Genomic DNA, 18,187 nt, shown 5'->3' on the forward strand with positions numbered 1-18,187 from the left:
GTCATAATCTCAGGGTCCTGGGATCGGAGCCCTGGGTTTTGGGCTCCGTGCTCAGTGGGGAGTCTGTTTCTCCCTCTCCTTCTGCCTCTCCCCACCCCCCGACTGCTTGTGCTCTCTCTCAAATAAAATCTTTAAAATTTTTTTTAAAAATTAAAAATACCTCTCAAAAAGTCATCTCTTGGGAAACTTGAAGGCTAGACTGCTCTGTACCTTGTACCCACACACAAGAAGCATCAGGGTCATCTTGGAAAGAAATAACGCATACAAACACACACAGATGCACGCACACACTCATGAATGGGAAGCATAAGGTGCTGACAAGAAGGGGGATATGAAGCGCATATTTTAAAATTGACACTGCATAAAATATGAATGTTTGCCCATCTTACCCTGACGTGGAAGTTTAATTACTTCATGATCTTCAGGAAGGACTCTGAAAATTCAAAAGACCAAGAGACTTTTAGATACTTCATCAGATTCTTGTGGCATCAACTGATCTTATACCATTCGCTCCTGTGGAACCAGGTCTGTGCAGATGCAGCGTGACCACACTTAACCTCAAGCCTCTAGCTTCCTGTGCAGGGGCTTCCCTACGGGGGGCGCCGCTTCCCTACTGACGCTATGCTATTTAGGGGATGGGGGTGGAGTGGGGGAGGCACTGCAAGGAACTCAGAAGTGGAGGGAGTTTAAGGTCTTCTGGGCTGAAATAAGAAACCAGATGCTGAGTGAGTGTTCCCTCCTCCCCTCAGATGGTCCTGAAATGCATTTCAGGTGACCCCTCTGGAGGTCTTGTGAATGGAGCAGTTTCTTCTGCAGTAGCCACCACCTTCACATCTTTCATGTCTTCATGTCTTCTCTCAGCTTTCAGCTTCATCTCACTGCCCCCCATACCTCCTCCCTGGATCAGATTCCCTGAGAACTTGGTCTTTGTTTCCCTCTCTATTTTCTAAGGAACCCAAACTAAGATACTCATCAAAAAAGAGGATAAAATTCAGAAAATAAAACTTTAAATTCAAACTTTGCTTACTTGGAAGTGTTCCATGTACATGGGGTGAAGTCTTATTTCCCTTCTGGTGACATTCTTTGAAATATTAGAAAAGACTTGGTATTTCTGTTTTTTTTCCCCCAAAGACTGACTAAATCCATAAGTGCACTGGAAAATAAGAAAAATGTAAAGAGTTCCTAGAAGACAGGAAGCAATTGAAATTCTATTGCAAGACAGTAAAAGGAGAGAAATTCATATCTCATGATCCATCTCAAACTTCCCAGTATCTTTCCATCTCCACCGTCATCTTTTAGAGCAAAGAAAGCCCTTTCATGTCTTACTGGGGTTCCTTTCCTCCTGGTCCACTCTTGTCCTCCTACGATTCCCTCTCCAAACTTCTACAACTGAGGGCTTTTACTACAGCTCTCTTAGCCTCAAATGCTCCTTACCTACTTCTTCCCATGGCAGGCTCCTTCGCATTTTGCAGATCTTTCGCAAGTTGGATAGTTTTCTGATTTCCTTATTTATTCATCCTCTCTTTCTATTCATCTCCCATCACTCCTTAACCCATTTTCTTGTACTTCCTTCCTGGCACTGATTAAATCTGTGAAAATGTTGTTTTCTTGTTTGCTTCCATGCTAGTGGATGTTCCTCCCATTAGAGTTTCAGCACCATGAGGGTGGGGACCTGGTCAGTTATCTTTACTGCCTTACCTCAGGCTTCCAGCACAGTTGATGATACACACAGGATGGAAACAATGACAGTTTTCTTAGAGCTCTTCATTCAGTCAACAATCCCTTTGCCAACCACGGAGCCAGATATTGGGAATCAAGAGGAATAAGAGGACCTTGCTTCAAGCAACTCTGAGTGGAGAAGAGCATATACTTCCTATTTTCTGATTTACAGTTTGGTCATTTGTGCTACATATTTTTATTTTTACTACTAGACCTGAGCATTGTGAGTGCAGGATGTCAGTCATCTTTGTATCTCTAAAGAGATGAACATGTACCAGGAAATCAAAATAATTTGGAAGCACTTAAAAAATTTTGAAGGGAGCTTTATAAACATGGTTAATAATTATTAATTGTCCAATAACTTCTCAATAGTAGCTTATTAACTATTCATTGTCAATGACTGGATGAAGGAGAGGGTCTCTCTAAGAGTGAGAGAGAGACAGTGATGTAGGTGAAAAGGTAGAGTCAGAGTGGGTGGCAGGCATAGGAAGCAAAAGAAAAATTGGATTTGAAAGCTAAATCCCATATTACTATGAGAATACTCTACAACTGCCTATTTTCTTTTCTGGGACTTTAGAATAACTTAGTAATAATTATTTCTTTACATGTTACAGGAAGCTAAAAAATGAGTCTGATCCAATTTCAACACCATAAGAACAAAAAGCTCACAAACCGTAACATATTCGACTACTTGAAAATTTGCCTCATTATTTTCCAGCTTCAGCATGAGAAGGTCACACAAATTAATTAAAAACATACATTCAGCAGCATTGATTTAATTGCGATCTTTTGGGAGAAGGCACTTGTGTACTGGTTTCGCTGATGTGAGCTAGGTAGCCTGGAAATCTGATACACCTGTAATTTTATTAATTATTAATGAAGACCAGTATAAATAATGCATTTCCTGTTGTGTTTACTAAGCCAGAGGGGCTTAGTATAGGCTTAAATAATATCACTGCCTAAGACAAAGAAAACTCTATCTAGCTGCTCATTACTGGATAGTTTGCCAAAAAGGATTTGGCTACTATGAGCGAATTTACAAAAATGCTATCTCTGTTTCAAGACTTAATAAATACAATTTGATGATGATGAAGTGAGTTGGGATGAAAGTCTCTATAAGGGGAGAACTAGTGCCTTTTCAGATTGGGCATGCCCCTCAGATGACATACACAATTTAGAAAGAAAATGAAAGGAAGTATGTGTGTGTGTGTGTGGTTCCATGTAAATCCTTACCAGATCAACTTCAGCAGAGGAGTTTCAATAATCAGATGGTTAAGATGATCCATTTCGTAGATATCAACAGCTGCTTTTCTCAGCCAACCCTGTTATTGCTCCAATAGATGCATTGCACAAAGTGGCCATGGCGGTAGGGATGGAGGTTATGCATGGGCTCATCAACAGAATTCTGTTCACTGATGCTAACTTGGCTGTGGTCACCACGGAGTGCCCAGCCTGCTAGCAGCAGAGACTAACCCTGCACCTCTTATACGGTAGCATTCACTGGAATGATCAGTGAGCTACTGGGTGACAAATTGATTACATCAGACCGCTTTCATCAGGAAGCAATGGTGCTTTGTTCCTACTGGAATAGCCAGGCTGCATGCAGATTTACATACAGCATTGCCTCTGTTAAAGGAACTCATTTCAAAGCAAAATAAATGTAGCAATGGGGACACACTCACTCATGGAATTCACTGGTCTTAGTATGTTCCCCACCATTCTAAAGCACCTGGCTCAATGGACTAGTAAAATGCCTTTCTGAAGATTCAGTTATAAAGCCAGCTAGGTGGTTGTACCTGGCAGGGCTGAGGCAAAGCTCTCCAGGAGGCTGTGTATGCTCTGAATCAGCTTACAACATATGGTTCTGTTTCTTTCACAAGGAGGATTCATGGTTCCAGAAATTAAGGGTGGAAAGAGGAGTGGCATCGCTCAGCTTTACCTGTACTAACCCACTCGTAAAATTTTTGCTTCCTGTTCCTATGGCTTTATGTTCTGCTGGCCTAGAGATTTGAGTTCCAGAGAGAGGAATGATTCCAACCAGAGGAGACAAGAGTGATTCCATTGAACTGAAACAGAAGACCAGCCCATTTTGGACTCCTCATGCCTCTGATTCAATAGGCAAAGAAAGAGTTATAGTACTAGCTGGGATGATTGATTCTGTTTACCAAGGGGAAATTGGACTGCTACTCTACAGGGGATGGAAGGGAGAGTGTATGTGGAATGCAAGAGGTCCCTAGGGGATCTCTTAGTATTACCGTGCCATGTGAATAAGGTCAGTGGAAAACCATGACAACCCAGTTCTCGCAGGAATCCTAATGGCCCAGAGCCTTCAGGAATGAAGATTTGGGTTACTCTACCAGGTAAATAATAGTAACCAGCTGTGGTACTTGCAGAGGGTAAAGGGAATACAGAAAGGGTAGTTGAAGAAAGTAGTTAAAAATATCAACTACAAGCACATGACCAATTTACTGAGGACTGTAATTGTCACGAGTATTTCTTCCTTATTTTTTTATGAATACATTTGCGTGTATATATACACATATATTAAGTAAATATCTTTGTTTTCTTTCCTCTTATTCCCCTATCACATAAGGTAAGATGTATTGACTTGCCATCAATATTTGTATATTGTTTATTCATAGTATTTAAGTTACAGAGTATCAGTAGGAGAATAAACATCACTCAAGGACTTTGCTTCCTCCTCTGGGGAAGGTACATTTTTGGTTATACATGGGACAGTTACATCATGTTAGGTGGAATTTTGACCTTGGTGGTGTTTTTATCTGGAGATTAAGCATGGTTTAAAGAGATGCCTATGAAAAAAAAAATAAATAAAGAGATGCCTATGGATGCTGGGTTGAAAAAGGATAGACGTGTGATGGTTAATTTTATGTATCAATTTGATTGGGCTAAAGGGATGCTCAGATACCTGGTAAAACGTGATTTCTGGGTGTGTCTGAAAGAATGTTTTTGAATTAGTAGACTGAATTGAGAAGATGGCCCTCCCCAGTGTGGGTGGGCCTGAAAAGAATAAAAAGGCAGAGGAAGGGTGGATTTACCCTCTCTGCTTGAGCTGAGACATCAGTCTTCTTCCCTTGAACATTGGTACTTTTGGTTCTTTGGCTTTTGGATTCAGAACTAGGACTTATACCAACAGCCCCAGCGTTTTCAGATCTTGAGATTCAGACTACCAGCTTTCCTGGGTCTCCATTTAGTGACAGCTGATAGTGGAACTTCTTAGCCTTTATAAGCCAATTCTTATGATAAATCTTTATGCATATATATATGCATATTTTATGTATATGTGTGTTTATGTGACATATTGGTTCTGTTTCTCTGGAGAACTGTTACTATCACTGTGTGTGTGTGTGTGTGTGTGTGTGCGTGTTTATGAAGTTGAATTATTTGAATATAAGAAAAAACCCACTGAAGAGTATAGAAACAAAATGTAAAGAAAGAATAAAAAGTAATCCTAGGGAATAAATATCATCTAGGCCAGAATTCATATTTGGAAGATAACAAACAGTCATTTGAATCAAAAGAAACTGAATACGACCTAAAAAGTAAAAATGTGGGGAAAAATCCATTTTTTCTTCATTCATTCTGTATCCTTCCTGAGTGATTTCATTCACTTCCAGTGTTTCAGCCCAGATGTCAGCATATACATGTTGACTAGAAGAGAAATTTTAAGCAATAAATTTTAAGTTTACCAGGTAATATTCTACTAACAAACCACCCTTCACCTGAGCCCCATACAGTCAGCTGCCTCTAGACATTCCCTGTGGGTACCCTAGCTCCTCACATTCAGCATATCCCCAGGTGGACCCATCACTTCCCTTCAAAACCTGTTCCTTACTGCCATCGCTATCCAACCAAATCTCCCACAATCAGCCCCAGAATCATCCTCTTTTCCTCCTTTCCATTGACTCCTCATGTTTAATTGTTTATAGAATCCTATTGCTTCTCCCTCAGAACTTTCTCTAAAAAAAAAAAACAAACATTAAATTCAATTTGCCAACATACAGCGTAACACCTAGTGCTCATCACATCACATGCCCTCCTTAATGCCTGTCACCTAGTTACCCCACCGCCCAGCCCACTTCCTCTTCAGCAACACTGTTTGTTTCTCAGAGTCAAAAGTCTCTCATGGTTTGTCTTCCTCTCTAATTTTTCCCCACTCAGTTTCCCCTCCTAACCTTCTGCACAGCAAAGGAAACAGTCAACAAAACTAAAAGAATCTACAGAATGGGAGAAGATATTTGCAAATGACATATCAGGTAAAGGGCTAGTATCCAAGACCTATAAAGAACTTATCAAACTCAACAGCCAAAAAAAAACCAACAAAAAACAAAAAACAAAACAAACAAAAACAAGCAATCCAGTCAAGAAATGAGCAGAAGACACAAACAGACATTTTTCCAAAGAAGGCCTGCATATGGCCAACAGGCACGTGGAAAAATGCTCCATGTCACTTGTTATCAGAGAACTGTGTTTTGCATGCAAGGCTCTCTCCTCTCTCCTGGCCTTCCCACTGCCTTAGTTCAGATGCTCTTCGGCAGGTCTGCCTTAATCCGGTTCTGCTGGATTTCTCTTTATCTTCCATTATGCTGGCAGGTCAGTACCCCACTCTGCAAGCCTCAGGTGATGCTCACACTCCTCATCAGGCCACCCAGGGCTTCTCACAGCCAGGTCCCAACATTGCTGCTCCCCCTTCTTAAAGTCCACTCCTTGGAGCTCATTCGTTGCCCCACCCAGCTGGCTCCTCTGCACTTCCACTAATTTGTACATGCAGCTGCCTCTGCGTTGAAATCCTCTATCCCTCCTCCTGCGTTGTCCTTGCAGCTACCTCTGAATGGGTGACAGTCTTGGTATTGGTCACTAGTATGTGCCATGGAGATGGTCTGCGTTGGAATCTTCCATTAACTTACAGTGCAATCTTGGGCAAGGCACTTAACTTCTCTCATTTTGGTTTACAGTCCATAAAATGGGAAGATGAATACTGATTGTAATGAGAGTTAAGTGGTAAAATATGGGTTAAGCTCCTTATCATGCTCTCCAATGCCCTCACAAGAAGGGCTCCTGCTCCCTTCTCAGCACACAATTAATATACCATAAAAGTTAGCTACTGTGACCAACATTTCTTAAGGCAAAGTCACTTCCTTCAACCACTGAGGTCTCTAAGGATGGGGGCTCTGGTATCTAGAAATTTGCTTACTTAGAAGCATGAGTGATGTCCTACATGCCTTGGAATCTACTAGGGAAGCCTTCATAGTCAGTACAAGACAAATCATTTCTTTTTTCCTTCAGTGTCCTTGGCACTGGTGGTGCAAAATGACTAGTTTCCTGATCAAGTCTGATGCACCCTAAAATGAAAGATTCAATTTTTATTTCCTCTGGTCTTCAAACTTTCTTAGCCACAGGATAAAAATCCATTAAGTCCTATGGATGTGATGTTCAGTCTCGAGTAATAGACATTTTTTCTGCCTCCTCAGTCACAAACTGAGTCTAAATTCAGTCGAATTTCCAGTCTAACACATAACTAAAGCCCTCATCTTGATTCAGTGTTATATCTTTTCTTTCTTCCAATTCTGCTTGCTTCAGGCTAGAGGCCTACAGTGGGAAAGTGAGTGTGCCGCTGGACAAAGATGAACAAGATACAGCCCTACTTGTCAAGGAGCTCACTGGCTTTTAGAGGGGTAGACAAGTGGTAGATTGGTCGGCAGTGTGATATATGTTGTGACCAAAGTATGCTTAGGGGCATATAGAAGTGGAGGAAGGGTGCTGGAACCAAGCTGTGGGAAGGGGGAGGTTTCCTGTGAGAGATGAAACACAACCAAAGGAGAGTCTTTGAAGCCTGGCAAGATGGTTTCTGATGGAGGAACTGTGCAAGGAGAGAAAGGATCATGAACTGAAGTATTACTTGTCAAAGAGATCAGCTTTGCTGCACATCCCGAGGGAATCCACTTTTGCCCATTGTGGTAGTAATCATGTACCCGCATAATGTAGAAATGGGGTGTGTTTTAGATACAGATTAAATTGCATATGGACAAGATTGTGGATTGATATTTAGGGTTCTGCCGTTTACTAGCTGCATGATCTTGGGAGAGTTGCTGAACCTTTGGAGCCAGAGTTTATTCATCTAAAATGAGGAGATTATTACTTACTTCAAAGAGTATAAATTTAAAAGAGAAAATATGTACGTATGTGACGTCCTTGTACTAAGCCTAACAGTTTCAGCAAATGAACTAACAACAATTATTAAACCTCAAACTATCTCCCACTCCTTTTGACTTTATGTTGCAGATAAGTTGGAGGGACAAAAGCTATAAGGCAGAAACAGGAACATCATTTTTAGGGATGAGACAGCAGGAACCTGAATTAGCATGTTGGTGTTGGAAATGGGAGGAAAACAACATTCAGGTGGAAAACACTGTTTTAGAAGAATCAGAGAAAGACAAATACCATATGATTTCACTCATTTGTGAATTTAAACAAAGCATATGAGGAGAGATGAGAGAGAGAGAGAGAGAAAGAGACAAACCAAGAAACAGACTTTTAGCTATAGAGAATAAACTGATGGTTCCCATAGTGGGTGAGGGGATGGGTGAACTAGGGTGGGAGGATTAACCAGGGCACTTGTGATGAGCACTGGGTGATGTGTGGAATTGTTGAATCACTGAATTGTACACCTGAAACTAATATTACACTGTATGTAGATTAACTGGAGTTTGTATAAAAACTTAAAAAAAAAAAAGAATTGACAAGTTGTGTCTGTTGCCAGTGTTAATTTTCAATTACATTTTGCCCACTGACTGATAGTGTTTGTTCGGGCTGGCTTCAGGGTCCATGATCACTTTCATAGTATTTTAAATGTAGCCCTGTACACAGTTTGAGGTCTCCAAATAGAAGTTTTTCCTATAAAAAAAAATGATTTCCACATTAAAATGAGCTGCCACCTGGGATATAGTAACCTAGGGGCATGGTGACTTTATTAGTTGAGCCAATAATTGTTGGGGCAGGATTATCTCACATAAATAGATGGTGTGTGTGATTCTTAATTGCTTTTGATTTCAATGCAGGTTGTTTAGTTTGAACTGAAATGGTTGTCCATTTATTTGAAGTACTCTCTCTAGAAAGGTAGGGGCTGTGAATTCATTCCAAATACAGGAGAATCATCAGATGAAATGTAGGGGAAGTGCAGAGGAGTAAGAAAGCCTTGTCACTGATCAGCTGGGTAACTGGGAGGTAGCTGTGTTTCTCTGATAAATAAATAAATATGCTCACAGTCCAATGAAGTAATTACTAATTTATTTTCTATCTTCCCTCCTCTCGTCCCCATTGCCTTTTACCTGTTCAAACCACTCAGCTTCACCTGCTGCAGAAGTTTAAGTGTATATAAAAGGATTCTTTAAGGGTGTGAGGGCTCTGCTGCATTGAACATGTGGACATGATTGTATCAGTGGTCCTATATTTTTGTGACCTGTTGTTAAGGCAAAAACCGAATTTCCATTAGTGACTTTGACTTAGAAACTATTATTCTTAGTGAAAGATCTTTCACAAAGATTATATCATTTTATTTTTTTTTCATTTGTTCTTCTTGAAGTTTGATTTGCCAACATATAGTATAACACCCAGTGCTCATTCCATCAGGTCAGATTATATCATTTTAAAAATCAAGAATATTTACTGGTATTGTTCATATTTACTAATGACACTGTCAGGGCTTTTGATGATACAGTAGCTTGAAGCAGGACAATTTAGGATAATTGTTGTGTATTATGGGCTGCTGGGTTTGTTCAGGAAGGAGTACCATTTTTGGTACACAGTAGAGAGTCAGTAACTGGTGTGAATTGAATGTGAAAATAAGAAAGTGTCCGTCTCCTAGTTGATTGCGTTGGTTGTGGTTTAATTTCTTCATGCCAAAGTAAGTGAACATGTAGTATGCATATAGCAATTTAACATCCTGTCTCTGCAATAAAAACTGGAGTGGGAAACTGAAGTATTTTATAAAACATCCTATATAAAATCACACCAAAAATGTTTTCACTGAATGTCAAGAAATAGGGTCCTGTTGGAAGATTTAGTATACAAAGAGCTGTCCCAACCCAACATGTGCTTTCAACATACATTTTCATGATATGAGCTTTAAAAAAAGAAAAGGAAATGTTTCTTAGCTAATAGCAGTGGCTGAGAAATTTGTGGCATTTTAAACAATCTTGAAAACCCCACTCATTAATAATTCCGCTTTGTTTACTCTCACCAAATACCATAGGAGGTTGGGACATGACATGAGTTAATTATGGGTACAGGACTTTGCAAAATAACATCGAGTTGAAGACAGGTTGACATTTCCAGTAATGTTATGGGTCAGGAAGGGAAGCTAATTTGGGCTCATGTAAATCTGGAAAGCAGCTTTATATTTTTTTACTCAATAGAAGGGGGAAAAAAAAAAAAAAAAAACAAACCCAAACAATCCCTAGGATTACATTGCAGCACTGCATTGGAAGGGCCATAAAGGCCATCTGACTTAAGCTGTAACTCCTCTAGTCAGATTGGTTGGATCTAGAACTCTAAGGAGTGCTTGACCTGGAAGGTCTAGGCTAGGTACAGAATTAGGGGACCAACTGAAGCATTTTGACCCAAACAGTCCCAAAGTGTCAGATGAATTTGCTTAGTGAGCAACTTCCTATCCTCAAGATACACATGTATATACTCACCTGTGTACATGTGCCCAAGTGAACACACACACAAACACATGCACAGTAGCATGCCAAGAAAAGGCTTGAGAATAAGAAATCCTGTGTTTTTGTATTTTTCTATTACCTGGTAACAAAAAATACCCATTTTGTATTTTTTCTATTACCTGATAATCTGATTCTCTAGGGCAGGACACTTCAGCTGCCTATGCTCTCTGGATGCCCTTCCCACCCCTTCTCCAACCCCTTTCTGTCCCAGGTGACTAAACTTTATGACTACATCAGAGGCTTCCTAGCTTTCTGGTTTCCTCTTGAGTTTGGTAAGGGCTGTTCCCCAGCAGGAGCTTGGAGGGAGGGTTATGGAGGGCTCAGATCTCTTTCTGTGAGGTCACTCTAGGCTGACCTTATCTTTCAACTGAAGATCCTAACTACTGTAAGTAGACCCCTGTTATGTGACTCTCTCTGCTGTATTTCTTGCCCTGACCCCCACAGGCCCTCCCCATTTTCAAAAAATTCAAGTATAATTGACATACAGTATTATATGAGCCTCATATGTACAGTGAAATGGTCCAACAGTTCTCAGTGGTTATCAGGATAGGTGTACTCTTAATCCCCTTTATCTCACCTATCCTCCCCGCTCACCTCCCCTCTGGCGATCAACAGTTTGTTCTTCGTATTTAAGAGTCTGGTTCTTTCTTTCTTTCTTTCTTTCTTTCTTTCTTTCTTTCTTTCTTTCTTTCTTTCTTTCTTTCTTTCTCTCTTTCTTTCTTTCTTTCTTCTTTCGTCTTTGTTTTAACTTGTTTACTTTGTTTCTTAAATTCCACATATGAGTAAAATCATATGGTATTTATCTTCCTCTGATTGACTTATTTCACTTAGCATTATACCTTCCAGTTTCATCTGTGTTGTTGCAAGTGACATAATTCATTCTTTTTTATGGCTGAGCAATATTCTCTTGCATATATATATTCTGGGATACCTCATGTGAGGTCTTCTCTTCTTTCTCTGTGCCTATGGTATCCTTCCCAGTTGTGGTTAGCTTCGCTGGGAGCTTGGTTCTTTGCAGGTCTCCACCCCTCCTACCCTTTATGATCCTAAAGGAAACCCTTTATGGCTGATGGTGGAAAGTCTGTTCTGCCAGTTTGAGGATTGTTGTCTGAATTAGTTGCACTGATGTGGCTTTTACCTAGGTTTGCCTGTGGGATGAGGTGAGTTCAGGATCCTTCTACCCCGCCATCTTTCCCAGCCATCTTAAAAGCTGAGGATTTTCCCTTGATACTCTCTTTATCGAATTCCCTTTTCAGAGGTGCCAAAAAGCATTAAAAATTTGTATTTTATTATTATTATTATTATTATTATTATTATTATTATTATTATTATTATTTGGTTCTCTTATCAAAAGAGGTGAAGGGTTCTCTACTCTAGAGCCCTGCTATGCAAATTTTGGTCCACAAACCTGAAAAAGTGTTAAAAAGGCAGGATCTCCCATTCCTCCCCAGACCTATAGAATCAGAAATTATACTTTAACAAAATACCAGGGTAAGGCGTATACTCTTTAGAATTTCAGAAGCTATTATATAACATTCCAATATTGTAATTCATGAGTGTAGGGAAACAGATTACGGTCTAACAGATGGCATGAAGATACCTTCCCCTAAATATTGCTCCAAATAAGATATATATTGGGTGCTAACATGTCTACAGAGAAAACAGTGTCAAAAAAGAAAAAAAAAAACATAGATGGTTGTCTTCTATCTGTCTTGGCCACAGAGTGTGAAAATTCAGGCCTGTATTGTGTGAGAAAAGGTTCAAAGAATGATGAGACACTTTCATGGCAGTGGCTAAGGGCACTGGTTATGTTGGTTCTAGTTACTTTATCTCTCAAAAGGCAAACCAAGTTCTGATAAAAAACTAGAAAAGTGAATAGAAATAATAAAAGCAATCCCATTGTAACTGGTTTATTGAAAGTTTATCCTAGTGGGATATAAACATGCAAGGATTTTATTTTATTTTATTTTTTATTTTTTAGCCAGTGCCTTTAACCTCATTCTGCTGCATCAGATTTTCCTGGACATTATTGACATCTTGGTCAGATCTCTGTCAAATAAATTCCAGTGATTCAGTTATATCCAATATAAAACTCCGATCAGACCTACCCTCTTTTCCTAGTTCAGGATTTTTTAGTGGCTCAAGGTTGATCATTGGCCTAAGGGGGCATACACTGAGGGGAGGGAAACCTGCTATTTTTTTTTAAAAGATTTTATTTATTTATTCATGAGAGACACAGAGAGAGGCAGAGACACAGGCAGAGGGAGAAGCAGGCTCCATGCAGGGAGCCTGATGTGGGACTTGATTGACTCCAGGATCACACCCTGGGCTGAAGGTGGCATTAAACTGCTGAGCCACCTGGGCTGGCCTGGGAACTTGCTATTTAATTGTATTTGCACCCTTCTTCTCCCTCTGGTGTGTTGGGCTAAGGAGGAGGGAGGTGGAAAGAGAAGGGGAAAATAGAAATGGATGTTCGAACACATGTGTAAATTCCTTAGTTGGCTCTGTGGGAGGGAATCCTAGTTCATAGTTACTCTCACAGGTGATCTGTCTTCCAATTTTCTGATGGTTTTTTGAATAATCTCTGTGAGTAGAAAGTGGAGGAAAATAAGTGACTCTGAAAGCCCAGACTATTAGGAGAAAAAAGGAAAGACATTTTTTAGGAAGACATGGAGAAGAAATATATTTTTTTTGCATGCAAATATCTCTTTCTTCAAATAATTCAAGGCCTCTGGTTTTTCTCCCTTATTTAGCACAAGTAAGAACATTGAAATGTAGCAGTTCAGAATCCTAGGAAAGTAAAACACATCTTATTTATAGTTTTGAAGAGGATGGTCAACTTTCTGCATGTTTTACTATCCATGGAAATGTTTTATTTCCCAAATAGTATTTGCAGTCAAATCAGTGCAAGTTGCCTGGAGGTCTCCAGGTCTGTGATGCTTAGTGAAGTCTGTCTTTTTAAGATGGAATGCAGGGACCCTGACACTTGTGGTGTTGGGTGAAGACCAATGTCATTTACATGGGGAACTGCCCATTTCCAGCCCTTCCCCTTTCTCAGAGGCTAGAGTAGGTCTAATAGGTAATAGCCATAGATTCCTCTTGGGTATACTATACATTCCTTCCAAAATGTGTTTCAGGATTAGTCCATTTTCCTGAGTGTAGAAATGGAGTACATTGTTAGCAATTTATTTGCAAGGGAGGACAGGACCACAGGTCAATTTCCTATCTTAATTTTAATTTGTAATAGTCACTGGAACCCAAGAGACCACTCTGCTGAAGAAAAGCATTTGTAATGGGAGAGTTTGTAATTTGGGGCTGTTTTCAGCAGAGGGGGTCACATATCAGTAGTCCAGATAGAGAGGAGACAGAAGCCAGCGGGCACTGTTTGGTGATATCCTGAAACCTTCAGTATAATTCCTCATCTCACAAGATACTGTGATGGGATTCCCGGCGAGGACTGGAGAAAGGGCAGAAAGTTCTCTATAGTGGGTAGGGTATCCAATGAAGACAAGGATGTTGGAGGAGTTACAGAGAGCTTCGAGGAAGGAAGGAGGTTTGAAAATTTGGTGGGAGCGCCTGACTTGCAAATGGATTTGCAAACAAAGTTAATTAAGATTTGGGCGGGGAGGGGTTGGGGGGCAAAGGAGCTTAGTGGAGATGTGAGTTCTATTTATTAGAAACCCTTACCATAACTAGAAGTCAAATTGTGGTTTAGGGCATACAAGGATGTGTTCTTGTACACATCGGACCTCATTTCATCTTCCCAAACAGTCTATGAAGAAACCATTATTGTTTCTATATATTTTTTATGAGGAAATGTGAGCTAAACTTGTTTATTTTTCTTCAACTCACACAGTCCATGAGTGGCAGAGATAGATCATGTGACCTTGGCTAGAGCCTTCCCTTTGGTATCCCTGCTTTCCTGATAACTTTTTTATGTAATTGTTTACATTATAAAGATTCTCATTCCTGACTAAGAAACTGAGGCTTCTGATGTTCTGCATTATTGTTCTAAGTCGAAAAGCTTAGATTCTCTATTCCTTTCCAGTTTTCTTGACTAAAATTGACATTATTTGATGTTATCTGTAATTTGTCAAATTTAACTCATCACACAGGAAAAAAACTCTTAAATTTATAATGACTCTGGTAATCTCTTTCTTGTTTCTCTCCTGGGAATGATTTCTTCTTTCACAGTTGGTTGGCCTGCTTGTTACTGTAAAAATCACTTGTGGAAAACTATTTAAAAAAAAAAAAGTTGATTTTTTTGCTATAATGAAAAATGCTATTTTCAGAAGCACTAATTTCATTCATCATTAGATTATCAGAGCCCCAAGAGCCACGTCAGTAGTATACATAGCTACTACTGTCAACTGGGTGATGCTATAAAGGAAAATAAAATTTTGGTAAGTAATAAGAAAGATTAAAAAAAAGTGTAGAAACAGAAGAATGGGATTTTGTTCCCTAAAGGCAATAATATGAGCTGGGAAAGAATCCTAGTTGGCTTCCTCAGGAGGAAATTCTCCCCCTTGTCATGATGGACTATCAGAGAAGGACACATATTTCTGGACACGTGTAGAAGTCATGGAAGTGCGACTCCCTAGGGAGAGGTAAAATGTTTAACCCTTGCAGTATTTTAAGCTATAATTTACCTCAATTCAACAGTTACAGTAATAGTAAAAGGCTTTACCTGGATTAGAATTATGGGGGAAAGCAGGACACAGGACTCTGGAAAGTTGAAAGACCTAGGATGACAGCATTCCTAGGGTAATAACAAGGGTTGTTGTGAGGGGCCTGGCTCCTCACCTTTCTAAAGACAGCCCACCAATATTCCTGCTCAATTTCTTATCTAACGAAGATAGGCTTACTATCCTGCAAATGAATTAAGAGATAAAAATTATATAACCCTTTATATTACTTGGGTTCCTGTTACAACCATTGTGATTGGTTAAGAAATATTGAGCTACTAAGTTGACTAAAAATTATTTGTTCATGCTGAACTTTGTCTCCTGGAAGAACCGTGGCAGGTCATGCAAAATTGTGGTGTAGACAAAATTAGTCCTGGGATTTTCTTTCTCCCACTGGCCTTCTATGTCCCTGTGCCCAGATCTTTCCCACATTTCCCATTTTCTTGGTGCTCACATATATCATCTGGCTCCCCAAGATTTACACCAGTGCTCCCGCTGGGAGTGTTCCTGGTTGTGTCTCATTTAAACTTATATGTTTTCAGTCTCACAATCCCAGGACCTTGTTTGCTGGTAGGCAAGAGTTTATCTGGTGACCTTTTCCATACTGTACTGCTTGCGTTCCTACAGATTTTAGTAGATACACAACTTAGGGGAATAAAAATGAGAGTTTTTGGCAAAATAAGTTTGGAAGATCCTACATACTATACCAGCCTCTTGAAGATTCACGATGCTCATTAAGCTCAAAGTTTTTCAGAAATAAGTTTTTGTGATGGATTCCATGTGGGAAGCACTGTTATAGCAGAATACAACTAAGGTGCAAATTTGTATTCTTCTCAGCTGTTGTATTTATTCTCACAGGCGTCTACAAGGAAAAAAAATATGCCTTGACCTTGAGGAGTGACCCCAGTTACTGGTGCCTTCAGGTGCTACAGTGGATATGATGGATGATATTTGGCACAAAGATTCCAGTGATGGAATTCAGATGATTTGTCATTACTTTTGGTTACTTTCTGCTCTGCTGAACCAAATCATAGTTTTTGGGATAATTTGAATACTTCTCAATTTGAAAAAAACCGAAATAAAGTTTGGGTAAGTCTAAGTCTTTTGCTTTTGCAATTTTTCTATTCATTTGTGTCCAGATATTCTTTTGAGAAGTGAAATGTACTTTTTTTTCCTCATCAGTGCATTAGCATCAGGCCACCCAACGTTTGAAAGATGGGTTAGATTGGAGTCTTTTGCTGTTGTTGCTGTGGGTACAAAGGGTCAGGAGCAGAGCTCTCTGATAATCAGATCAGATGACTCAGCTGCATTTTACTTCCATTCAGCCCTCTGCTAATGAAAATGTTTCTGCTTACCTGGGAACTGGGCTCTTGGGGAAATTATATTTTAAAGTGCTTATGTTAAGAAGATGCCTTCTGGAAAGCCTCAAAATGAGGTCACAGCCCTGAAGGAAACACATACTGCCTTAGGAGTTTAGGCTGTCAAATGGTATCTGGAGAAAAGCGCTGTCAATTTAGTTCCTTCCTTCTCTTCCTTCCTTCTCTGTGCCTGAAGCACAAGGTCGATCTCTCTCTCTTTTTCTCTCTCTCTCACTTTTTCTGTCTCCATGTCTCTGTTTCATCTCTTTCTCTCTCTCTCTCTCCCCCCCACCTCTGTCTCATATTCTCTGTCTGGATGCCAGTTATTTTTCTCCCCATAATATAATCATTTTTTACTTCTCTGGTCTAATAATTTAAATCATACCTTTTCATTTTTTGATTATGGTGGTTAAGTTATTTTTGATGCAGAATCTTCTATTTCCAGCAGTTCGGTGTCTCACATAGTTGAAATCGGTTTGTCAGGAAGCCTCTCCACACTCACACCTTTCCCTTCCCTTACTTTTTGTGATGTGTGAGTAAAAATAAGAATATTTTTACTTAGCCATCCTATAAATCCAGCCATAGTGAGGTCTTAGCTACATGACTTGGGGAGTTCCATAGTTTTATCAAACGCTTATTCAATCTTGCCCTCCAAGATTCTACCAAACTGGTAAATGCTAGAACAGAACCCTGTTTTTGAAATTTCAAGCTCCTTAAGTATGCCACATATGTGTACCTTTTAAAAACTCCTTGCTAATGAAGATAAACCATTGGTAATTTATTTTAATTTTATAATTGAAAAAATGTTTTTATGATTCACATCCCTCCAAGAATCAATGTGATGATTCTTTCTTCTCAGAATAGAGTGTCATGCTAACCATGGTCCATAATTTCTAATATGTCACATCATTATTATAGTGGTTCCTCTGGTCACATCATTTTAGTTAAGAAACTAAGTCTTATTTCTGAATGATAAGCATTTGTAATTCCTATTATCTCCCTCAGAAGATGGAATTTTTGGTCTATTCAGAACAGCTTTCTTTCTGATTCTAGGCATAATTTTACTGTTGTAGTTGACTTATATTATTTCTCCTAACTGCTTGGCTGGTCTTGACCAAAGTGTCAGCAAAGGACTGGAAAGAGAAATAGCGTAGGGAGTCATCCAAATGCTATAATTTAAGGCAATCTACAAATATATCAGAAGATATACTGTATCATTTTCCAGGCCTGGGGACTTATCTCATATAGCAATGGTAATAAGATAAGTTGATTTCTGAATATGCTGTTTATTATATTGACTGTGTTTATGTCATAGGGAAAGTCTTAGATCTGCTCTACCCCACACTTGACCTCGCAGATTCAGTAAAATCACCCTAATTTTTAACTGAGGACTACCAAAGTGGAAAAACTCAGTCTCCAAGCCAACAGCTTTAGGTTACACATGCAGTGAGGAGAGGAGCTGGGTTTGGTGTCCAGTGCCACACGGATCTCTGGAATCACGGTCCCATTTCCCTGCTCCCAGAACAACTGAGGCCATGCATGCCCTAAAATCCATTTTCCATCCTTTGTGGGCAAACTTGTCTCAAATTCTTTCCTTCTGTAATATGGCAAGGCAGATGAAGGCATTGTGTTGTCTTGCCCTGTTTACTGATTCTTTTTCTAGGTGTATTCTAAGTATAAT

General features: G+C 39.6%; 1 pseudogene across 1 annotated transcript in view; it reads left to right on the forward strand.

Moving 5' to 3' along the window:
- Positions 1 to 18,187, forward strand: part of LOC144314166 (stAR-related lipid transfer protein 4 pseudogene) — a 323,954-nt pseudogene that overhangs the window by 252,396 nt on the left and 53,371 nt on the right. Inside the window, exon 5 of the transcript XR_013379947.1 lies at positions 16,007 to 16,237. The product of XR_013379947.1 is annotated as an stAR-related lipid transfer protein 4 pseudogene (transcript). The remainder of the gene's footprint in view (positions 1 to 16,006; positions 16,238 to 18,187) is intronic.

This window comes from Canis aureus, chromosome 5, assembly GCF_053574225.1.
Source record: "Canis aureus isolate CA01 chromosome 5, VMU_Caureus_v.1.0, whole genome shotgun sequence".
Classification (NCBI taxonomy): Eukaryota; Metazoa; Chordata; class Mammalia; order Carnivora; family Canidae; genus Canis; species Canis aureus.